We start from the raw sequence: 27173 nt of genomic DNA, 5'->3' as shown, positions 1-27173 counted from the left end.
TTCTCAACCTATATACTCAACGTATTTTTATCTACGGATTTTAAACTTTGTATATAGGGTATTCAGACATATAGAAATATATCTAGCATAATCTATACATTATATCTATAAAAGTGAGAATGTGAGTGTGTGAGAGAGAGAGAACAATTCTCAACCTATATATTCAACAAATTTTTTACCTACAGATTTGAAAATTTGTATATTGGGTATTCAGACATATGGAAATATATCTAGCATAATCGATCTATTATATCTATAAAAGTCAGAATGTTTGCGTGTGGTTGTGTGTGTAAGGTTGCGAGAGAGAGAGAGAGAACAATTCTCAACCTATCTATTCAATAAATTTGTTATCTACAGATTTGACCATTTGTATATAGGGTATTCAGACATATGGAAATATATCCAGCATAATCTATCTATTATATCCATAAAAGTGAGAATGTGTGCGTGAGAGAGAGAGAGAGAGAGAGAGAGAGAGAGTAAGTACAATTCTCACCCTATATATTCAACAAATTTTTTATCTACCGATTAGAAAATTTGTATATAGGGTATTCAGACATATGGAAATATATCTAGCATAATCTATCTATTATATCTAGAAAAGTGAGAATGTGTGTGAAAGAGAGAGAGAGAAGAGAGAGAGAGAGAACAATTCTCAACCTATATATTCAACTAATTTTTATGTACAGATCTGAAAATTTGTATACAGGGTATTCAGACATATGGAAATATATCTAGCATAATCTATTATATCTATAAAAGGTAGAATGTGTGTGTGTGTGTGTGAGTGAGTGAGTGAGTGAGTGAGTGAGTGAGTGAGAGAGAGAGAGAGAGAGAACAATTCTCAACCTATATACTCAACAAATTTTGTATCTACAGATTTGATAATTTGTATATAGGGTATTCAGACATAAGGAAATATATCTAGCATAATCTATCTATTATATCTATAAAAGTGAGAATGTGTGTGAAAGAGAGAGAGAGAGAACAATTCTCAACCTATATATTCAACAAATTCTATCTTTACAGATTTGAAAATTTGTATATAGGGTATTCAGACATTTGGAAATATATCTAGCATAATCTATTATATCTATAAAAGTGAGAATGTGTGTGTGAGAGAGAGAGAAAGAACAATTCTCAACCTATATACTCAACAAATTTTTTATCTACAGATTTAAAAATTTGTATATAGGGTATTCAGACATATAGAAATATATCTAGCATAACCTATCTATTATATCTATAAAATGACCATGTGTGTGTGTGTGTGAGAGAGAGAGAGAGAGAGTCAGAGAGAGAGAGAGAACAATTTTCAGCTTGTGTGTGTGTGAGAAAGAGAGAGAGAGAAAGAGAGGAAGGAAAATTCTCACCCTATATATTCAACAAATTTTTTATCTACATATTAGAAAATTTGGATATAGGGTATTCAGACGTATGGAAATATATCTAGCATAATCGATCTATTATATCTATAAAAGTGAGAATGTGTGTGTGAGAGAGAGAGAAAGAGAGAGAGAGAGAACAATTCTCAACCTATATATTCAACTAATTTTTTATCTACAGATTTGAAAATGTGTATATTGGGTATTCAGACATATGTAAATATATCTGGCATAATCTATGTATTATATCTATAAAAGTGTGAATGTGAGTGATGGAAAGAGCAAAAAATTCTCAACCTATATAACCTATAAAAGTGAGAATATGTGTGAGAGAGAGAGAGAGAGAACAATTCTCAACCTATATATTCCACACATTTTTGGGCACAGATTTGGAAATTTGTATATAGGGTAGGCAGACATATAGAAATATATCTAGCATAATCTATCTATTATATCTATAAAAGTGAGAACTTGTGTGTGTGTGTGTGTGTGTGAGAGAGAGAGAGAACAATTCTTAACCTACATACTCAACAAATTTTTTACCTACAGTTTAGAAAATTTGTATATAGGGTATTCAGACATATGGAAATATATCTAGCATAATCTATCTATTATAACTACAAAAGTTAGAATGTGTGTGTGAGAGAGAGAGAGAACAATTCTAAACCTATATATTCAACAAATTTTTTATCTACAGATTTGAAACTTTGTATATAGGGTATTCAGACATATGGAAATATATCTAGCATAATCTATCTATTTTATCTATAAAAGTGAGAATGCGTGTGTGTGAGATAGCGAGAGAGAGAGAGAGAAAAAAAGAGAGAGATAAAAATTCTCAACCTATACATTCAACAAATTTTTTATCCACAGATTTGAACATTTGTATATAGGGTGTTCAGACATATAGAAATATATCTAGCATAATCTATCTATTATATGTATAAAAGTGAGAATGTGTGTGTGTGTGAGAGAGAGGACAATTGTCAACCTATGTATACAACAAATTTTTTATCTACAGATTTCAAAATTTGTATATTGGGCATTCAGACATATTTTAATATATCTGGCATAATCTGTCTATTATATCTATAAAAGTGAGAATGTGTGTGATAGAGAGAGAGAGAACAATTCTCAACCTATATACTCAACAAATTTTTTATCTACAGATTTGAAAATTTGTATATAGGGTATTCAGACATATGGAAATATATCTAGCATAATCTATTATATCTATAAAAGTGAGAATGTGTGTGTGTGTGAGAGAGAGAGAGAGAGAGAGAGAGAGAACAATTCTCAACCCATATACTCAACAAATTCTTTATCTACAGATTTTAAAATGTGTATATAGAGTATTCATACAAATAGAAATATATCTAGGATAATCTTTCTATTATATCTATAAAAGTGAGAATGTGTGTGTGTGTGTGAGCGAGAGAGAGAGAGAGAGAACAGTTCTCAACCTATACATTCAACAAATTTTTATATATAGGGTATTCAGAAATATCGAAATATATCTAGCATAATCTATTATATCTTTAAAAGTTAGAATGTGTGTGTGTGAGAGATAGAGAGAACAATTCTCAACCTATGCACTCTACAAATTTTTTATCTACAAATTAGAAAATTTGTATATAGGGTATTCACACATATGGAAATATATCTAGCATAATCTATCTATTATATCTATAAAAGTTAGAATGTGTGTGTGTGAGGTAGCCAGAGAGAGAGAGAGAGAGAGAGTAAGAACAATTTTCAACCTATATATTCAACAAATATTTGATCTACAGATTAGAAAATTTGTATATAGGGTATTCAGACATATGGAAATATATCTAGCATAATCTATCTATTATATCTCTAAAATTGAGAATGTGTGTGTGAGAGAGAGAGAACAATTTTCAACCTATATACTCAACAAATTTTTTTATCTACAGATTTGAAAATTTGTATATAGGGTATTCAGACATATGGAAATATATCTAGAGTAATCTATCTATTATATCTATAAAAGTGAGAATGCGTGTGTGTGTGAGAGAGAGCGACACAGAACAATTCTCAACCTATATATTCAACAAATTTTTTATGTACAGATCTGAAATATCACATTTGTATAGAAGTAGAAATCTTGATACCTACTCTGATACCTAATAAAAGAAAGGACACTCTTTAGGGCGGATTTTGATTATAACAAGTCACTAATTAGAAATTATAATAAACATTCTAATAATTTAAGAATTTTACCAAAATAAAATTGCATGGTAATCACCCAATTTCTGCCACAAAATTTTGATTGGCAGAACTCATAAACATAAAATATATATTTTCTAATTTCATCTTTTTTTTTTCTTTTTACATAATCTGGTTTGATGTTTTCCCAAATATTCAAATCACTATATTTTGCTGCTTAATATCAAATACAGCAACTGAGTTATTTTTATGCATCAAACAATTACATTTTCTCATTCATCCAAACTAATCACTGAACATCAATTTCATATTTTCTTCACTAAAATATTACTGTGCTTGATGTCATCAAGTGGATCGGATCATTTTTTTTCCATTTGTTCACACATTTTTCCAATTTATATATATTTTAAAGATTCTTAGCCTATGTCATTGCATACCAATCTGTTTATTAAAAGTTAAGGTTCACTGTAAACACATATGTTACACCAAAATAAAAACGCTTCAGATAATGTCTTGATATTCAATTCAGTTTCTCACATGACATCTTATGAAGTTAGTAGAAATGTTACAGACTTTTGAATCTCAAACACTTTCAATACTGTGCACTGATATTTTCTTTTTTGCAATATAAGCACATTCATGATTTTTTTTACAAACGTTAAAAACTTTCACATTGTGTAGCAATATACTGAAACAATTATAAAAATATTTGTTTTTATTTTGAATGATGCAGGGCATCTGAAGAGAGATTTTTCTAACAAAATGAAAGTATAATTTTTAGCAATAGGTATCTAGGAAAAGGCCACTACATATGTTATAAGTTCCAAATTTCCACAACCTGGCAAATACTGGTACATGCTAGCAAATTTAGATTTGCAATTACAAAATATGATTCTAATTTTTTCCTTTGCTCTTTATTCTAACACTACACTAAGTTTACTGTGTTATTTCGCTACAGTTGATATTGTGTAGAACAATAAGAAAATCATAGTGAACAATGCATTCAACAAAATTTCACACACATTTCTAGATACCTATATCTAATAAGTTCAAAAGAAAGGACACACTTAGGGAGGTATTTTGGTGGTCAAGTCACTAAAAAGAGATTAGCTGGTTTCCCGGCATAGCCCAGGATATAATAAAGATTGACTGAAATACATGTTCTAGCTGGTTTCTAGGCGTTGCCAGGGATGTAATATAGACACATTATGTTGTATATTACCTGTTCTCTTCTCCCTAAGGTAAAACAATTTCATATACATGCTGTAAATTACCTATACTAGGGATAAAACATGAACAATATCAGTCCTAGGGTAGATAAAACAAATAATACATAGAGATGAAAGATTCCTCTCCCCTAAGAATCAAACATATGTTCAATATCTGCTTTTGTTTTTTCATTGTTTATACGGTCCCGAGCAACGCCGGGTAGCCCTGCTAGTCTGTATATATATAAAAGCGAAAATGTGTGTATGTATGTGTGTTTGTATGTCTCACAAAAACTTTTGACACGGGCCATGGATTTTCGCCACATAGGTATCATTTTAAAGCTTGAACCTTCGCCCGACAAATATCGAAAAATTGGCCAAAAACATTAATTCCTTCACTCTAAAATCATCAGTTTTCTACAAGGAGGGTGCCGAAAAAATCGTTCCTTCATTTTCTCTCATTCTGCTACTACAACAATGACATCATATTTGACCTAGAAAACATTCACGTTAGTTTCAACCACCTGCAAGTGTTTTTAAAGGTCTAATTTTATCCGTTATTAAGTGTATGTCTCTTTGATGTAGGGGTAACGTGTCGGGTATTTTTTTCCGCCTTAGCCTCGATGCTTCGGGTTCGAGCCTGTCTTTTCATCAAAACTTTTTTCCCTCTTTTACAACATTTTTTCCTTTTTTTTTAACGTTTGTTCGCTGTTTTGCTTTGTTTTTGGTTTTTCCAATTTTTTTTTAACATCGTGTTTTTTTTTTTAATATTAAAACAGGGTCACCCTCTCCTAAATACACCCCCCCAAACACCCGGGTAACGCCGGGTACCCCCGCTAGTCTATAATATAAATCTCACCTGTCTGTTTAAATGTATGTATGTATGTATGTATGCCTAAAATTTTTGACAGATGATGAATTTTCACGAGATCGATATTGTTTTGAAGCTCGACATTTCAGACGACAAATATCGAAAAATATCAAAAAAAATTAATTTCTTCACCCTCAACTGGACACTTTTCTACAGGGAGAGGTTGCTTTTTTTGTCGGTATTTTCGAAAGTCATCCCCTCTTTTCTAGCCTTAATTTAAATTTTTGTTACTTCCAGTTTGGTGATGGGCGCAACAGCAAAGACGTCACTTTTTTTTTCCATGTTCTTTTCCTCCTTCGCAGTACAGGTTCGAGCCTGCCTAACACTTTTATTTTTCTTTGCTCAACACACACCTTCAAACACCCGAGCAACGTTGGGCACCCAGGCGAGTTTGTTTATAAAGGGAAGAATAGAATTCTGGAATATGAGAATTTTCAGAGTTCAGCCAATCAGAATAGATGGAATTTGGCAAGTGAGCTGTTATTATTTATGAAACAGAAATCGGAAAGATGATGTTATGTCTATGCATCTATGTGTTAGTGTGATTACACCAATCATAACTATCTGTGGAACATGTAACAATGTTTGGACTAAATATTTAGAGAGAAAAATAAGAACTCTTTTCTCTAAAGATGTTGCAATTGTGATCGTGTTGCTCCTCGGATGCAATGTAGCATTTTATTCTCATGACTGAATGTGTCTATAGTGGTCTTCAAAAGCTACATAAGATAGTGGCTATTAGATTTATTGAATTTGTATGTGGCATCTGTTGTTGCAAACCTACGATACTTTGGTCTAGAGGGAAATTTCTGCAGTCATTTTATTATGTAGGAGACCTAACCCTAAAATATGCGGAGACCTAAAATATGCGGGACACCTAACCTTAGAACCCTAAAAATATGCGGCTTGGCACTATTTCTAAACACTCTATCAAACCATTATTATTTATTTAATACATATTTTTCTTTGTATGATAATAGTGAACATACATGTGTCCAGCTCACTTCAATAATCACGTATGCACATTTAGCAAAATGGAGAAAGTCTTTTATTTTTAAAAGACACAAAAATATTCCCTTGTTCTTAATTTTGTGATTAAAATAGAAATTTAATCTATGGTTACACATGTGATTTATTATGGATTCAGGAAAGCGTGCACTGATTATATTATCTTTTTGAAGTAATTTTGAAGTATTTTTTTTTTAAACAGATTTAGCTCTATTTTTAGGGGAGAGGGTAAATTTTATCTCCATTAATTGTTTCAGTTTTTACCGTGATATTTACCTCGCATCTGACAACAAAAGCGAATCAATTGTTATTAAAAAAAAAAACCTTACTTACTACAATGCCAGCTAACCCTAACCCTAACAGTAAATAAAATTAATGGAACTACTATTCTCATCCTAATTTTGCATTTTCACATTTCGGCCGTTGTAACCTTTGACCTTCTTTCGGTGCATCTGTTTGAACTCAGGAATCTTTTGAACTCGAGAACATGTACAAAATTAATTTATCCATGGGGTAGATTGTTCTCATTCCGTCTACCATAGAAGTATTAATTATGATCATGGATCCATGGTACAGAGAATAAAGACATTAATTATTAGCAACCAGTTCTAAGTGCAGGTTGAAGGTTCAATCTTTACTACAGGCGATAACTAAGAATAACATAAAAATCGAAACTTTTACCTGGTTATGGCTGACGGAACAAGAGAACACTCTATCTTTGTGGATTAAATAAACTGTTGAGTTTCTTATTCCGATTCTAGGGTGTAAAAAGATACAACTGAAGATGTGGCTATGAATTTAGGTAAAACTGACAAGTGAATAAATAGGTAAAAATGGCACTTTGATAGTGGAAAATTGGGACTGTTGAGGAAGTGCAGGTAAAGCTTCCATTCCTCTGGTTTAAAATAGAGCTAAGCCCCCACCCCTTAAAAATATTTTTAATATGCATTTACACTGGTAGATGTGGGGGCTAAGCGTTTTTTTAGTAGGAGCTAATCACAATCAACAATGTAAAAATAAAAATGCTTTCCTCTAGTTTCACTGATTCTTTTAGCGAGTCAATGTGAAACGTCTTTAGGGATAAGGAATATAAAATTTAATAGCTTGTATATCCATTCTCTTTCTTTTTCTATTTGGTTGACTATTCATCATAATTTGTAACCTCAGTCATTATCACAAGCACAAGCAGAAAGGCCAGGCATATTAAAATCAACAGTACATTCTTTGATAAGACAGGGGCACAGTCAAAATGAATGTTTCTGTGTAGAGCATAATTGAACCATGATACTTAACGTTTTCATTTTAAACTTCAATTCAAGCTATTATATATGAAAATAATTTTATAAACTCAACGGTAGATTTTTTACAGGGCAATGTAGACATCAATGTATTGTGGACTAAGTCGCTGCGGAGAGGCATGTAAAGCTTCCTCCCAGTGCACCATGATTGATCCCCAACTATCTCCCAGTGCACCATGATTGATCCCCAACTATAGCAGGCCATCAATTGATTTGATTGAAAAATGGGTGATTTCTAAATATTACTGTAAATTTTATTGGGTGGATTTTTACCAGCAATTTGTTTTATTTTTAAGTCGTTATCGAGACACCAAAGATATGACCCTATTGTCATTTTTTCTTATTCTAACGTAGCACTCAACACTACTTGTTTGTCGAACCGAATAAACGTTTTAAAGTCTATTGTAAAACAAACTCAACATTCCTATTAAAAAAAAGTTTTTGATTATTTCTAAATGCAAACTTGTAAATCAGTTTTGCCAATTTTCTATATAATAACATGTTTTTTTTAAAGTAAAAATCGTTTTGGTGTAAAAAAATTAAAAGCAGTGGTCACCAGCGATTAAATCTTTGAATTAAGTTTGCATTTTTGAAAACTTAAAAAAATAAATTGAATTTAAGTAAATATGGCAGCAGTAAAATTTTATTTAAACTTTTTTTCAGATTTTTATACATAAATATTTATGATAAAATAATCATTAAATAAAATGTTAGAAATTTTTTTGGTGCTTCTACAGAATTTGAACTTAACCAAATTGACTTTTTTAAAACTAAAGTTAAGGAGACTTAGCCCTAGTTTAGACTAGGGGAATTGCTTAGCTCACACTTCTTGAACAGCCCTATTTTCAATTGTCAAAGTGCCATTTTTACCATACCGTTTTCTCCAGTGGCATTTTTACCAACGATCATGTGGCTACATCAGCTGAAAGTAGCAATCCTGATGGAAATCGTAGTCCAAATAATCAAACTTATAAATCCTCGCGCATGTGTGTTTTATTTTCTTACAAGTTTGAACCTAAGATCCAAAATTGAAAAAAATTTTTGATTGTATTTTTCTAAAAGAATCTTGGATACTAATACATAGGATTCAGTGCATTACCTTTGTTTCAAAATATACACAGTGTATTTTCGGCGAAATGATAGGAATGGCTAATTGCTTACATGTTTCACATATTTAGAGGAGAAAGGGAAACATTACTATTCTTGTGTGACTAACCGTGAGAGTTTTTTTTAACATGGCTCATTATCTCGAAATGGACCTTTTGGTTAAATTTGAATATTTGCCTGAAATTTTATTTTTAGTTCAAAAATAAAATTGTAATTTACTTTTAAAGTTCATTCACTTTCCTCCAGCAAAAAAGAAAATGACCATAATGCATCAGTAAGCACGTGAATAAGTCGCAGCGAAGTTGAAAAATCCCTCTTATCACAAAAAGCATTAGTAACTGTAAAACAAAATTATTTACACAAAATTTTGTCTTTAAATAAACATAAAATTATTTTATTCAATAAGATGTTTTGATATAGTGTTGAATAGAACAGATTAATATTAGGTCCTTTATAAATATTCTTTTTCCAATGAAAAGAGCTTACCCCCCCCTCCCTCATTCAACATAACTACTAACTGATAATTGTCACACCGGGGAGGCGCTTTGAACGATTGTGAAATTAGTCTATAAAAATAGTAAAGCATGATGATATTTTAATTATTTTTCTTGAAACTTTTACACCGGGTAATACTGAGGAAATACAACCAGTATTTACTTGCTCATGGCACAAAGACAATTTCCCGACAGGCAATTTTGGCTGGTATACAAATAGCTGTGTACATTCTACAGGTAAAGACACCCCAGGCTAAGCTCTACTCCAAAAAGAGGTAATGGCTGTGAGCAACACCTGGTCTGTTGGATTAATTGTTAAGGACAGATCCTCAGCTGGTATGAAATCCCTATTGCTGGAGACAAGCTAGTAATAACGTGGGGAGTTATATAGAATGTAAATTCAACTGGTATCAAATCTCACAAACCGACTGCAAATCTTGTTACTTTGTAATTGCTTCTAACTGGAAAGAACGTTTTAAATGCACTCCAAAAACCTTAATCCGTTCAGCTTTTGACCTCAAGTGAATATAAATGCACTACCATGGAGCTGCTACTACTACTACTATAATCAGACTACTTTCTCTGATTGTAAATGTCTTCACCTGTTAAAATGTACTCTTTTCTTGGCAACATTGCTTTACACTTACAAAGCAGACAAACCCTCACCCCTTCCTTTACACTTACCTATATCTATGTATCTAAAAGTACATTCCCTCCCTCTTCTAAATATGTGAAACATGCAAGCAATTAGCTGTTCCTATTATTTCGCTGAAAGTATATTAATAGACTTGTGTATTTTTAAACAAAGGAAATGCACTGAATCTTATGTATTAGTTTCTTAGCAAAATAAAATAAATGATAAAAATTATTTCCAAGAAGTTTTTCAATTTTGAATCTTAGGTCCAAAATACCAAGAAAATAACACACACACACACACACACACACACACACACACACGAAAATAAACCACTCTGATGAGCTTTGTGCTATGATAGGATATACTAACACTAAAATGCAAAAGCTTTAACACAAACCCAATGATAACAACACTATAACTGAAAATAATTGTAATTGCAGAAATAAGAATAACTGTCTATTAAATGGAAACTGTTTAACTACAAATGTGGTATATAAATAATTACTATAAATACTAAGGCATAGATCAGATCTGACAGCACCAGATTCAAAGAAAGATACAGAAATCATGTGTTCTTTCAAAACAGAACCAAATGTAGAACTCAATAATCTGCTCCCCCCCCCCCCACTTCTTCAGGTAGATATATGAAATGGTCAATTTTAGGTAAAACAAATAAATAATTAGAGAGAAAAAAAAAAGTGTACTTTGAAATCCTTTCATATAGTAACACCTGGGGAGAATTTGCTCAATAAAAGACAAGAAATTATACAAAATTACATCCGTAGAATGAGATATATGCTAGCCCATGTCAAACCTATTGAAATTCTAAAGTAATAATTAATATAAGTAAGATCAAATAGTGACTTTATGCTAGCATAAAGCTGTTATCAAGAATAATGAGGGAACTAATAAGAACTTCTTATAGGTGAATAATTAAGAAAAACATGGCAGGTTGAGAATCCTTCAAATTAATTATTATCAAATTTTAATGAAAATAAAGTCTTAGTTGTCAGGGGGATGGAAATTCTAGTGTTCAATGTAGATCAATGCATGTTAGATTTCAGATAAATATAGTAGGAAATTCTTGTTCTCTAGTTGTATGGTGATTATTGTTGATCACTGCGGTTTTGAGTTTTATTGGATCTTGTTGAAAAAATAAATTGCGGGGGGGGGTCAAAGTGTTGAGTTTCAGAATTGAGGAAAATAGATAGGATATATATATATATATATATATATATATATATATAGCTGAATAGATATTAGATAAAGAAAATAGATATAAATATATAACATCATAAACTTAAAATAATTACATAATATGAATGTTAATTTTCTCCTATTGAATAAATATGTAATGGAAGTGTATCTGATAAATACGTACAATAATATTCTAGATTTAAAATAAATATGAGGGGACGCAGCTATAGGTAGATTTAGTTAGCTCTTATAATTTACCATGCATAAAAGGAAAAAATATTGAATTTGGTGGCAGCTAACCATAAATTAGTCAGTTAATTTACATTTGCTTCAAACTGATTAATTAAGAAATAAACTTAACAATATTGCATATGACCACTTCAATTTAAAAATCTGTTTTATTATTAAATCAGCGCTCGGTGATTTCTGTGAGTTTGTTTACTTTGAGTGTTACAAAATTGAGCAAAACTTATAGCAAGCTTAGTTTCATATTCATTTAATTAAGAAATCTTTTGGTGGGCAAATTTGGTTTAACATAAACTTTTTAATATTTAATGAATAATATCCTTTAAATTACAAATAATACTTTTTTGGCCTTTAGTTTTGAATCTAAAGTTCGCAAACATGGCTATAATTATGGAGGATTAAATATGACACTGTAAATATTGTTATATCCTCATGGGCTTAAAATTCCTACAGCTTTTTCCCCAGAAAGATTCCAATATACTTTTAATAAGTTTTTATGAATCTTATCACTTTCAAGGATTTAGGTTTCTTTTCGCTAATTTTTATCCTCTTTAATCCAAGAAAAAAAAAAATCTCCAACAATTTTTAAAATTTTTTTAAGGAACATATAAATTGTTTCTGAATTGTTTGGTGTTTATCCACCATTCAGCGGAACACGTGTAAAACAAAAAAATATTATGAATGTAAGCAAAATATATATTTTGCTTTGGAATATTCACTGCAGATATATATGAAAATAAACCACTTTTATGATGAGCATTATATATATATATATATATATATATATATATATATATATTAGGCATAAGTTTAACAACTGCCCTGTTTTTAAGTCTCCAAAACAGATACATGGTAAACAGCTAATGTTCCCCGTTTTTTATTTTACAAGATTCCTTCTTTTTTTTCACCATCATATAGTTGAATTCTCTTTTGTAATTTTGGATTTTCTAACAAAAAGTCAACTTATGTAAGTGCTAAGTTTGTTATATGTTCAGTTGGTTGGTACTGCTAGGAATTTAAACTGCATTTTTTTTATTTTAGTATTGTTTTATAAAATACTCAAAGCTTGTTTAGACACACACACAATTATGAATAAATAAATTTCTTCATGTCTGTTTGAATTAGTCTCGTATTTAAGTTAAAGGTGACACGTTTTAGGATTTGACCCAAATTTAACCTTGATAATCGTTATCAGGATACCCACCTCCAACAAAAAAATTGGGAGGTGGGGGGAGGGTCAGTGTAAAAGAAAACAAAAAAATAGCATCATGTAAGGTTCATTAAGCTACTCTGAAATCGAAAAATAAACAATCGTACCCGTACATATATTTTTTATTTTTCCAGAGTTTTTTTTTTTTTTTTTTTTTTTTGAGGGGGCGGGGAGGATAGTGGCGTGTTGTTAATGTGTGCGTAGGTAAGTGTAAGGTTATCATTATTTAAAGTGTGTTTATAAGCGATTATTATGTTTGTATATGGTTTAATTTTTAAAAATGATTGCCTCTTTTAGAGAGTGCCACCATATTTGAAAAGTTCTGGAGTGTTCGTTTAAGTATTAAGAGGTAGATTCTGGAATAATCTAATGTTAGCTCTCAGCCAATGATAATGGGCGAAATTTGAGAAGGGAGAATTTATTATTTTTGATTGGGGAAATGGAAGGATTATGTTATGTTTATAGGTTTATGATCCAGTTATGTAGAATGTGTATATTTCCTCTCGGTCTTGACTAGGGACAGTAGGAGGACTTAATATTTAGGGAGAAAAATATGAACTACTTCCTTTAAAGATGCTGCAATTGTGATAGTGTTGCTCCTAGGATGAAATGTAGGATTTTATTATAACAACTAAATGTGTCTGTAATGTCTTTCTAAAGTTACATAAGATAGTGGCTAATAGTCCAGACATAATAAATTTTTATGTGGCATCTGTTGTTGCAAACCTACGGTACTTTGGTACGAGGGGAATTTCTGCAATCAAAATATTATATATGGAGACAAAACAAAAATTGAGCATAGTTAAAAAAAAAAGAAATTACCAGTCAGCAACACTAAGTACAACTAATATAAATTTCCTTAAAAAATAATAAATCAAGATATGGGAAATATATCGACTCTACACACACACACACACACACACACACATACACTATATTCATTTTTTTGTTTTTGTATTTAACGTTTTTATTTTTTTATTATCTTATCTTTTTAAAATTATTTTAACCATTGTTGAATCCCTTACGAGACTATTAACATTGTCAAAACGTAGATTGATCTTTCTTTTTTTTTTTTTTTTTTTTAGATAGGCATAACCACTTATCAAGGCCAGAGACCACTCGAGGATAACGGTTAAGCGTGTACAGTAGTCAATTGGACAATATAGTAATCAGTAGTAATGGAAATTCGGTAAATTTGTTAACTTAAGTGGAACAACTCATCAAGAACTTGTTTACGTTGGACTTGAAGACAACCATATTGTAGTCAGCTGGAAAGCAGGAAAACGAAAGACAATTCCACAGGTGTGCAGTTCTAAGAAAGAAGCTTTGCTCCTGGAATCTACGTTTAGGTTTAAGCACAGATAAAGAGTGGGGGGAATTATTGATAGTGTTTTCTGCTAAACGAGTGTTTCTTGTGAAAGTTTGGTGAGGAGGGACCATGGATTGAAGCTCAGTTGAGCACTTGCCATGAAAAAAACGATAAAGCAGAGACAAACTCGCAACATCTCTTCTATGAGATAGAGGTTGCAGGGAAGAGAAAAAGACATCTCCTACGAGGCTACGAAGTCTATTTTGAACTCTATCAAGGCAGCATAAGTCCTTTCTAGCAGCTCCTGCCCAGATGTGACAACAGTACTCCATCCTTGGACGTATCTGACTCTTATATAGGTAGAGAATTGCATTAGCAGTGAGATATCTACTGGATCGATAGAAGGATCCCACCATTTTTCCAGCGACCTTGGCAACAGGTTTGATGTACGTGTTCCATTTAAGATCAGGAGTAAAGGTCAAGCCCAGAAGCTTGTCAAAACATGGGGCCTCCGCAAGATGGGAGCCATTCATTTCAATTGATGCCAGATGAGGATCAAAGCGTTGATAATGTAAAGATAGAAGCTTGGTTTTAGATGCATTAAAAGTAACCAGCCACTCCTTTCCCCATTGTACCATGTGTACAAGATCAGAGGAGAGAGAATTGGAGAGAACTTTGTCATTTACGGTCTGAGATGTGCTACCATAGATAGAAGTGTCATCAGCATAAATGTCTATGAATGATGTAAGGATATGATTTGGAAGATCATTAATGTAGATCAGGAAAAGAGTTGGGCCCAGGATGGATCCCTGAGGGACTTCAGCATTAATACTGTAAGCTTCTAACTTTTGCCCATCAACTACCACTCTTATAAACCTATCAGAGAGAAATGATTTAATAATTGAGAAGACATTTCTAGCTATACCATAGCTAGAGATCTTGTGAAGTAAACCTTTATGCCATACCCTATCAAAGGCTTTAGATATGTCAAGAGCAATTGCCCTAGAAAGGTTGCCTCCGTTGAGAGATTCACTAATCCTATGAGATATAACTGTAAACACATCTGCTGTAGATCTAGCAGAACGAAAACCATATTGAGTGTCACTAAGAAGGTTATTTTTGCTGAGATGGTTGATTACTTCTCTATTTTATCTGTGTAGGGATTTTCTAATGTTTTTATAATGTTACTTAGATAATGTATGTATTTCTACAGACAACTTTCCTTTAATCTATATATATAAAAATGTAACTCTTGGCTCGTTCACAATTAATAGTCTAAAAAACCACTGAACGGATGGCTTCCACGTTTTGGTGTAATATGTTTACCATATCCATGTGTGTTTTTATATATTTCTTTTTAATTATAACCTTATACTTAATTTTTCTATGATAAATAGATGGTTTTCTTTGTACCGATAGGCCATTTTTTTTATTTAGGGACAATTATTTATTACCGCTTCCTGTCACGTAACCAGTGTTTCCAATTTAGCGGTTTTCCTGCTAGATCTGGAGATTTCGTTTGTAATCTAGCGGGGAATTCTAGAAAATCTGGAGATATTTCGCACCCACACACCTGCAATTTTAGATTAAAAAATAAAGAAAAGCGCTTGAAAATACTTTAAAACAAAATAAACTCATTCATGTAAGTAAAAAAAAAAAATAGCATTTATTGCCTTTGGTAACAATTATTTATTGATTATTTGTTTTGTTTTTTCACCTTTTTTTTCGGCTAACCATTCTTAAATCTCGCTATAAAATCGATTTTTCCAAGTACATTTTAGGGGGGGGGGCATTCCAACCTCCGAAGTTTAGTTTAAAATACGATCTAAGCAACCCCGCTTAATTTATTTTTTTTATTTAATCGAAAATTGTAAAAAGCAAGAAACAACAGCAAAAAAAAAAAAAAAAAAAAACTTATACCAATACAGTAGAATTTAATTATCTACCAACCTAAATACTTTTAACATGCTAAAACAAAGTTTTTTTGTTTTATTTTTCTAATTTCGAATTAGCGATTTTTGAAAATTTCAGATGATAAAAGTTACAAATCTAGCGATTTTCTGGACATTTCTTTCTCTTGATCTCGCGGATTTTTTTAAATCTCAGTTGCCAACACTGCATCACTAAAAGGATATTACAATATCGGTAAATTTTCAATGGGTTTAATCACATGATTATTGATAATGTAACCATGTGATTGAAATTTGATTTAAATTAACCACACGTGGTCGCTTTCCTATCAAATATTCATCGGAAAATGGTAGGTACGGACAAAATGAATGCCGATGCTCAAAGTGTATAAACATTTTGAGCCCTCCCTTTACTTAAAAATTCACCAAAAATCAGGAAATTAACCAATTTTAATGAAAATTTCAGTATTTATCAAATAATGATCGCAGAATATAATGAACTAATTATTTTTACTTAACTCTTAGTGAAAATGTTTTATTTTGTTTAAACAAAAAATACCTTTACTAAAGTTATGGTTTTCAGTAGTAAATAAAAAACGCAAGAATTTATTTTTGCTTTTTTTTATATAAATAAAGCATCGTAATTTGTAACAATAAAAAATAATTTTTACAGGAACATTCCGAAAAAAGCCCCTAAAGTCCGTATTAATGAATTCGATAAAACTCGAAGAAAATGTATTTCTCGCATACTATTCAGGAAATTAAAGATTCAATTAGATTCCTATTTCAGTCACCTAAATTATTTAGGGTGAAATGAGTTTAGGAATTTATAGCCAAACCTAAATATTTTTTTTTTACTTAAAAGAAATAGCATTAATACAGTAAGTTGGGTAAAATTTGCATAGAATGCTCTGCTTTACAGTTGTAAAAATGGAACGGAAATTTGAATTTCGTTCCCTTTTAAATTCGGTACATTTTTACATTACGTCCAACTCATCGTCCACATTCGACACGTCAACTTTTATAGTTTTTTGGGCATCCTGGCAAGGTTGGGGGTGTCTATTCCGAAAGCCGTTGTAACATGGGTAGATGTGTCAGAAATTTTGTGAAAAATAGTGAATAATTCCACCCTGTCTTTCCAAGCTTATAACTACTCAAAAAATGTAATTCAAGCCCTAATTTTTTTTTCAATTAAAGGAGCAAGGACAAAGGTTTCATTAAAAAAAAAAAACAAGAAAAAACAAACAACGTGGTTTAAAAAAAACAAAAAAACTTCGAACTTTACAGGTAAATTTCTAAAAAAACACTACTTTTTTGTTTTAAATTTGAATATATTATTTATTGACCTTTTCTCTTCAATTTGTGATATATAAAATTTTGGTGAGTAAATTAATTTACTTTTTAATAGACACTTGAAAATGGGGGGGGGCGTGAATTTAAAAAAAAAAGTTTGTCTAAAATATTATATTCGGTTTATTGGAAAGAGCATAAAATTTCACATTGATCCTGAAAATATCGTAAAAATAGAATGAATAGAAAATTTTTGATAGATTTTTAAAGTTTAAAAATTGAAAAATATTGAGTTCGTAAAATTCATTACTGTTTTTTAAAAAATGGAAAAAATATTTCTATTACTTTTAAAACAACTTTAATAGTTTATTTTGGAAGTATAAGAAAATTTTTTAACTTTTTAATACTCAGCAACTTTTAAAAGAGAAATTACGAGTTTTTATATTTTATTCGCAATTTCATGATAGGGGTGTCAAAAATTCCTACAAAAATTCTGATACATCTACTTGATTGGAGTGTTTATTCGTTGTAAACGTACCCGACAACCTATAAATGTCAACATTTCCAATGTGAATGGTAAGCTGGACTTATGTAAAAAATAACAAAAAGATATACCAAACTGACTTTTTCGCTTAAAAATGGAATTATTTCCCTTTCGTTATTAACTTTTTTTTTTCTTTTTTTTTTTTTTTTTTTTTTTTTTTAATATTTTGTGTTTTATATACATAAAGTACAATTGTTGAATGTTACTGTTTTGATTATATTCGTTTGGGGGGGGGGGGCACAATTAAAAAATTAAAAAAGATTAAAACGGAGCGAAATTTAAGTTTCCATTCCATTTTTACAACAACCGTAAAACAGCGCATACTCAGCAAGTTTTATTGTAATTTATAAGCATAATGTTGAAACACTAAATCAACATTTTATTTATTTTTCTGCATAATTTATGATGGAAGTATTTTTCTGTTTATTTTCTGAACATCTGTTAAAAAAAAAAATAATTTGTACATTCTCTTTAAAAAAATAATCAAACTTTTCTCTACATTCACATAACTATTTACAGTGTTCATATAAAGCATTCATCTGTTCTTTTTATAATAAAAATTCCGTTTTCAAAGAGAAACGTTTACTGCCAAATTTCTTTTTTTAAAAAAAAAGTGCAAGTTTTCCTGAAAAAAAAAACTTTCACCTAACAATTTATGGTAAAAAATTAATCTTTTTTTTTGGGGGAAAAAATAACAACTTTTATTGATTAAAAAAAATTGCAAAAAATAATAAAAGTAAATAAACGAACAAAATGCAATTTTTCTTGAGGAATGGGTTCCATTTTAACAAACTGATCCACACCAACGCGTAGCCGGGTGCAGCTAATCTTTTATAAATTCCTTACTAGTTTTTAAATCTTTGACTAGAACTGACTTTTTTTTTTTGTCATAATCCTGTTATAATTTTCTAAGGTGTTTGGTTTACAAGTATAATGAAGAAAATGATAATACTGTTATCTGAAATTTTTACTCCCCCAATAGTATTTCTACTTTGCACAAACTCTAGTTACATTAAACAAAACAACACCATCAAATTTCCAAGGGTATTCCATTCATGTAATTACCTGCGTTTTATATCTACATGTTAATAATTACGGACTTGGAAGATTCTTGCATTCCCACTTTGTCATTCAGGTGAACGAGACATCATTATAGTGTCTTAAGGCAACTCTGCACCAGCAACTCCATGACGAGATATCATACAAACCTTCTTTTCCTCTTTTTGCGGGGACCCACCTCCTCCTCCACCTCCTCTAACACTTGTATTTCGTTGCCTCTGCCTCATATGACTAGAGATGAGTCTGAGTCTATTGATAAAACCAGCCTGTCGTCCTTGGATGCTTGGTTAATTACAGCTATCCAATAAGGTTCCGGAATCCCTCCCCACATCTTTTCTTACAAATATACTCCCTTTCTATAAATCTTTTTTGTGTGCATCTGGATGGGAATGGAGGGCAACATTGAGGAAACAAAGTTAAAGAGGTGGTGGGTAGGGGTGACACGTTGCTAATGGTTAAGGTTGATTTTCACTACATATCATTATCGTTGTGTTTGAAACAAAATTACAACATAAGATGTAATACATGCGCTCTTGTGTGTGTGTGTGTGGGGGGGCATAACCCTTACCCATACACATCTCTAATATGATGTAAAGTTTATACACATAAATATATGCAATCATGTGTGTATGTGTGCATTTTTTTTTATTGTATTCTGGCTGACTATAGGGCATCCTAACGGATTCCAGACATTCACTCGCTAGATCATACAATCCAACTGAGCGACCTTTGTAACATTCTAGTTCACCAGGTATATTTGCCAGGTAGTTTTTTTAAATTCTTTGTCATGAGTCTGGTTTCTCCTATAATACACTGAAATGATGCAAATATTTCTTAGATTCTAGTTTTTTTCCCTTTTTTATGTCGTACATAAGACGTTTGATATTTCGTATTGTTTCATGTCGTACATAAGATGTTTGATATTTTGTTATCTTTTCATGTCGTACATAAAACGTTTGATGTTTCATTATCTTTCCATGTCGTACATAAAACGTTTGATATTTTGTTATCGTTTCACGTCGTACATAAAACGTTTGATATTTCGTTATTGTTTCATGTCGTACATAAGACATTTGATATTTCGTTATCGTTTCACGTTGTACGTACGACGTTTGATATTTCGTTATTGTTTCATGTCGTACATAAGACGTTTGATATTTCGTTATTGTTTCATGTCGTACATAAGACGTTTGATATTTCGTTATTGTTTCATGTCGTACATAAGGCGTTTGATATTTCGTTATCGTTTCACGTCGTACGTACGATGTTTGATATTTCGTTATCGTTTCACGTCGTACGTACGACGTCTGATATTTTGTTATCGTTTCATGTCGTACATAAAACGTTTGATATTTCGTTATCGTTTCACGTTGTACGTACGACGTTTGATATTTCGTTATTGTTTCATGTCGTACATAAGACGTTTGATATTTCTTTATCATTTCATGTCGTACATAAAACGTTTGATATTTCGTTATCGTTTCATGTCGTACATAAAACGTTTGATATTTCGTTATCGTTTCACGTTGTACGTACGACGTTTGATATTTCGTTATTGTTTCATGTCGTACATAAGACGTTTGATATTTCGTTATCGTTTCATGTCGTACATAAAACGTTTGATATTTCGTTATCAGTTCACGTCGTACGTACGACGTTTGATATTTCGTTATCGTTTCACGTCGTACGTACGACGTTTGATATTTCGTTATCGTTTCATGTCGTACGTACGACGTTTGATATTTCGTTATCGTTTCATGTCGTACGTACGACGTTTGATATTTCGTTATCGTTTCACGTCGTACGTACGACGTTTGATATTTCGTTATCATTTCATGTCGTACGTACGACGTTTGATATTTCTTTATCGTTTCATGTCGTATGTATGACGTTTGATATTTCGTTATTGTTTCCCCTCTCAGCTCTGTTTACCCCAGCATCAATGAGAACACTTAAGTTCTACTAAGGTTGCTTCTTTCTCTTTGTGTCATGTCAGGTTTAATAGTCCATTTTCTAGGTATGTAGCTGAAGGATTTGCGTAGTTATAGTGGATGGTGTACGACTTATAAGAATGTGAAAACCTTTTTTTACGTTTATTCTTAAATTACAACCAATTTTAATATTTCATAATTTCAATGAAGTGAGAGGGAGACAAAATAATTGTTTTTTTTATTAAAATTTTTTCTTAACATGTAAAATTTTTGTTACATTTATTCATTTATTTTATCATGCTAAAAATTTATTCATTTCCTTAATAATAAAAATTTATTCATTTCCTTTATCATGCTAAAAATTTATTCATTTCCTTTATCATGCTAAAAATTTATTCATTTCCTTTATCATGCTAAAAATTTATTCATTTCCTTTATCATGCTAAAAATTTATTCATTTCATTTATCATAATAAAAATTTATTCATTTCATTTATCATAATAAAAATTTATTCATTTCCTTTATCATAATAAAAATTTATTCATTTCATTTATCATAATAAAGATTTATTCATTTCCTTTATCATGCTAAAAATTTATTCATTTCCTTTATCATGCTAAAAATTTATTCATTTCCTTTATCATAATAAAAATTTATTCATTTCCTTTATCATGCTAAAAATTTATTCATTTCCTTTATCATAATAAAAATTTATTCATTTCCTTTATCATAATAAAAATTAATTCATTTCATTTATCATAATAAAAAATTATTAATTTCATTTATCATAATAAAAATTTATTCATTTCCTTTATCATAATAAAAATTTATTCATTTCATTTATCATAATAAAGATTTATTCATTTCCTTTATCATGCTAAAAATTTATTCATTTCCTTTATCATGCTAAAAATTTATTCATTTCCTTTATCATGCTAAAAATTTATTCATTTCCTTTATCATGCTAAAAATTTATTCATTTCATTTATCATGCTAAAAATTTATTCATTTCCTTTATCATGCTAAAAATTTATTCATTTCCTTTATCATGCTAAAAATTTATTCATTTCCTTTATCATAATAAAAATTTATTCATTTCCTTTATCATGATAAAAATTTATTCATTTCCTTTATCATAATAAAAATTTATTCATTTCCTTTATCATAATAAAAATTTATTCATTTCCTTTATCATAATAAAAATTTATTCATTTCCTTTATCATAATAAAAATTTATTCATTTCCTTTATCATAATAAAAATTTATTCATTTCCTTTATCATAATAAAAATTTATTCATTTCCTTTATCATAATAAAAAATTATTCATTTCCTTTATCATGCTAAAAAATTATTTATTTCCTTTATCATGCTAAAAATTTATTCATTTCCTTTATCATGCTAAAAATTTATTCATTTCCTTTATCATGCTAAAAATTTATTCATTTCCTTTATCATGCTAAAAATTTATTCATTTCCTTTATCATGCTAAAAATTTATTCATTTCCTTTATCATGCTAAAAATTTATTAATTCCCTTTATCATGCTAAAAATTTATTCATTTCCTTTATCATAATAAAAATTTATTCATTTCCTTTATCATGCTAAAAATTTATTCATTTCCTTTATCATGCTAAAAATTTATTCATTTCCTTTATCATAATAAAAAATTATTCATTTCCTTTATCATGCTAAAAATTTATTCATTTCCTTTATCATGCTAAAAATTTATTCATTTCCTTTATCATGCTAAAAATTTATTAATTCCCTTTATCATGCTAAAAATTTATTCATTTCCTTTATCATGCTAAAAATTTATTCATTTCCTTTATCATGCTAAAAATTTATTCATTTCCTTTATCATGCTAAAAATTTATTCATTTCCTTTATCATAATAAAAATTTATTCATTTTCTTTATCATGCTAAAAATTTATTCATTTCCTTTATCATAATAAAAAATTATTCATTTCCTTTATCATAATAAAAAATTATTCATTTCCTTTATCATAATAAAAATTTATTCATTTCCTTTATCATAATAAAAATTTATTCATTTCCTTTATCATGCTAAAAATTTATTCATTTCCTTTATCATAATAAAAATTTATTCATTTTCTTTTATCATAATAAAAAATTATTCATTTCCTTTATCATGCTAAAAATTTATTCATTTCCTTTATCATGCTAAAAATTTATTCATTTCCTTTATCTTAATAAAAATTTCATTTCATTTATCATAATAAAAATTTATTCATTTCCTTTATCATAATAAAAATTTATTCATTTCCTTTATCATAATAAAAATTTATACATTTCCTTTATCATAATAAAAATTTATACATTTCCTTTATCATAATAAAAATTTATTCATTTCCTTTATCATGCTAAAAATTTATTCATTTCCTTTATCATGCTAAAAATTTATTAATTCCCTTTATCATAATAAAAATTTATTCATTTTCTTTATCATAATAAAAATTTATTCATTTCCTTTATCATAATAAAAATTTATTCATTTCTTTTATCATAATAAAAATTTATTCATTTCCTTTATCATGCTAAAAATTTATTCATTTCCTTTATCATGCTAAAAATTTATTCATTTCCTTTATCATGCTAAAAATTTATTCATTTCCTTTATCATGCTAAAAATTTATTCATTTCCTTTATCATGCTAAAAATTTATTCATTTCCTTTATCATGCTAAAAAATTATTCATTTCCTTTATCATGCTAAAAATGTATTCATTTCCGTTATCATGCTAAAAATTTATTCATGTCCTTTATCATGCTAAAAATTTATTCATTTCCTTTATCATAATAAAAATTTATTCATTTCCTTTATCATAATAAAAATTTATTCATTTTCTTTATCATAATAAAAATTTATTCATTTTCTTTATCATAATAAAAATTTATTCATTTCCTTTATCATGCTAAAAATTTATTCATTTCCTTTATCATAATAAAAATTTATTCATTTCCTTTATCATAATAAAAAATTATTCATTTCCTTTATCATGCTAAAAATTTATTAATTTCCTTTATCATGCTAAAAATTTATTAATTTCCTTTATCATGCTAAAAATTTATTCATTTCCTTTATCATGCTAAAAATTTATTCATTTCCTTTATCATGCTAAAAATTTATTCATTTCCTTTATCATGCTAAAAATTTATTCATTTCCTTTATCATGCTAAAAATTTATTCATTTCCTTTATCATAATAAAAAATTATTCATTTCCTTTATCATGCTAAAAATTTATTCATTTCCTTTATCATTCTAAAAATTTATTCATTTGCTTTATCATAATAAAAATTTAGTCATTTCCTTTATCATAATAAAAATTTATTCATTTCCTTTATCATAATAAAAATTTGTTCATTTCATTTATCATAATAAAAATTTGTTCATTTCATTTATCATAATAAAAATTTATTCATTTCATTTATCATGCTAAAAATTTATTTGTACCTGAAAGTATCATATGTCTCTACAAAGCCACCATTCGCTCATACACGGAGTATTGTTGGCATATCTATGTTGCCATATCTGCCACAAATTGCTCACTCTTGGACACGACTAAAAAAAGAGTCTAATATCTAATAGGTCCCACACTATCAGCCAATCTCCAACCTTTGTCCCATCGCCACAATGTCACATCCCTGTGCTTGTTTTATAAGTACTTCAATGCAATACGTTCTGATGAACTCATACTACTTGTGCCCTCTCGACATACATACTGCCAACCAGCTGCAAAATCTTGCTCCTTCACAGTTGAGGTCCCTAGATGCCAGAAAGCCTTCTACTGTAATAGTTTCTTCTCTTTGCCAGACTTTTTAATTCTTTCCCTGTTTCCTATTTCCCTTGCTGTACTGACCTGCAGAAGTTCTAATGTAATCTGAACAGTCTCCAGTTAGGCACTATCCTAAAGAGTAGCCTCTTACATTTATGTGATAAAATGCTATGTAAAGCCAGCTGGTGGTGGTTCGTGTTTAGAATAATGTTAATAAGATAAACAATTTTTTATTCAACCATTTTAAAATGAATTGTTCCAAAATCCAAACCAACTAAAAACAGTTAAGTTTTTAACTCAAAAAGTTGAAGAGCTACGAAGACGCGAGTTGTATCATTAAAACAAGTGACCTTTTTTTGCTCCAAAATTTATTTTTCTACATAGTCACCACTATTCTCAATGCACTTTTGTCAGGAATTCAATGACGCATCTCTGCTTCTGATGCACGTCCATGGCAGTCTTACATCATCAATATCTACAACAGAGAAATGAAACTTTCAGGTCATGAATGAATAAGTTCAGTCATCATAACAATGCAATTTGTAATCGCTTCTGATATCTCCAAGGAATAAAAATTAGGAGGTATTACTTTTTGAACATCCCTCCTACATTTCAAAAAGTGGCATTTTATTTATCTGACAATTATTTTTATGCTAAGAATTGAGAATATTGTTTAAAAACATTTGCAACAAAGATTCCTTTATATTTATTTATTGCCGACTATTATTCTCATCTTTTTGTAGCTGTTCTTTCAAATCGTTTCGGCCAACTATTCCTCTGGCCTTCGTCAGGTGGTAACCGCGACGGATAGGAACTTCAAATCTCCTAACTGCATCTTCAGCAATTACTGCCATCCATAGTTGTTGTTGTCTCACTACGTTTTGGCCAAGTAAGCCTCTGGCCGGCTTTGGGTAGGATTGAAACCGCTATCTTCAGACAATGTTCATCTGGAATTGTAGACACAGTTGATAGAGACGTTGAATCTCTAGGGTCCCAAATGAGTATTGTTTTTTTTTAATAGAATTGACCAAAACAGGCATTTATTATTTCAAAAGGATTAACATTTAATTGTACAAATTGATGTAGAAAACGCCAGGGAATTTCCACGGGTCTGCTAGTTATATATCAAAGTAAACTGTTTTTGAGATTTTGTTTCTGAATTGAACTCCAAAACGCTTGATATGCCAGTGTAATGCTAGAATTATCTAGTTTTCCTTGCATTATGTCCGTTATCGTGAATTATTCTTACTCTAAGCTCTCTCGTTTTGAAGTCTAAAAAACTCATGATCATGGGGAATCTAGAACAAGATATATCCGCTTTCTGGCTGAGTCTTAAAAGCCATCAGACGTGCTTCAATCGGTTGGCCATCTCTGCTTGGTTTTCACAAACCTTAGTATCTTGCTTATCGGCTGTTTTCTTGTTGCAGTTGTTTAGACTCTCAGGAACAACCCAATGCAAATGTTTGTATTGACACCTAAGTTATGTGTGTCTATACAAACCACAGTCACATGTGTGAATTAGATGGCAAAATAAATTTCTTTGCTTTTATTTTATAAGGAGATTATTTAGGTAAAGAAATATTAGTTTTCATCATGCAAAAAGAATGGCTTAAAAGATGTCACAGTTTATAATTTTTCGAATGAAAGAATAATGGTAGTGTTTATTACCCAACTGGTCATGGGTACGTCTAGTAAGATATATTTGAGGAAGTAAGAAAGGGCTAGTGCATTCTAATTGATTCTAACTTTTGTAGGCAATTTAAATAAAAAGGTGAAATGATTAAAATGTTTGTCCTGATTGTAAAATGGTTTCTTGTTCATTGAAATGTTTGTGTTAAGAATTCTTAGCGGTCTGAATCCGTTTGATATATAAAAAAAATAAAATTTGAAAATTCCGATGCAATTATGAGAAGGGAGGGGAGATTTCATTATTTCATTCATGATTTCATCAGTGCTACCACTGAAATTCCTTTTATTTCATTGAGAAATCCAAATGCTGAGTCAAATAAAGGGTGAGGGGAGGGCTGCAATGTGGTTTCAACTTTTTACGACATCATCAGATCTCAAGAATTGTTGTTTTCAATTTGGGATTCTTTTTTTTGCCCTCTCTCTCTCTCTCTCTCTCTCTCTCTCTCTCTCTCTCGTTTGTTTTTCCATTTTTTTGTACTCTTCCTTTTTAATCTGGTCTTTATTCAGATGAAAGCATCTTTTTTTTTCTTTTTTTTAAATTAAAAAAATAATAGAAAGAAACTCGAATGAGTAATAAATCTAAAAATAACTTCAAACAAACAATTCCTCATCACCGATTACTTCCCCACCTCAGCATCCCATAATCCATCCATTGCCATAATGATTACCTTAGCACTCTCACTTCATTCTTCCCCACTCGAACCCACATTTTTTTTTTTTTTTTTTTTTTTTTTCAATATTTGTAGTTTTTGCTCAAAAAAACTGAGACAGGTCGATGAAGGTGGGAGAATTTC

At 30.0% G+C, this 27173-nt stretch overlaps 1 protein-coding gene across 1 annotated transcript in view; it reads left to right on the top strand.

Annotated features, from left to right (window-relative positions):
* Positions 1-27173, top strand: part of LOC145266467 (phosphatidylinositol 3,4,5-trisphosphate 3-phosphatase and dual-specificity protein phosphatase PTEN-like) — a 266654-nt gene that overhangs the window by 134416 nt on the left and 105065 nt on the right. The window lies entirely within an intron of this gene.

The sequence above is a fragment of the Euprymna scolopes genome, chromosome 41 (assembly GCF_053919585.1).
Source record: "Euprymna scolopes isolate OS-2025 chromosome 41, ASM5391958v1, whole genome shotgun sequence".
NCBI lineage: Eukaryota > Metazoa > Mollusca > Cephalopoda > Sepiida > Sepiolidae > Euprymna > Euprymna scolopes.
Note: the sequence above shows the minus strand (reverse complement) of the source record. Positions and strands in the feature narration are given on the sequence as shown.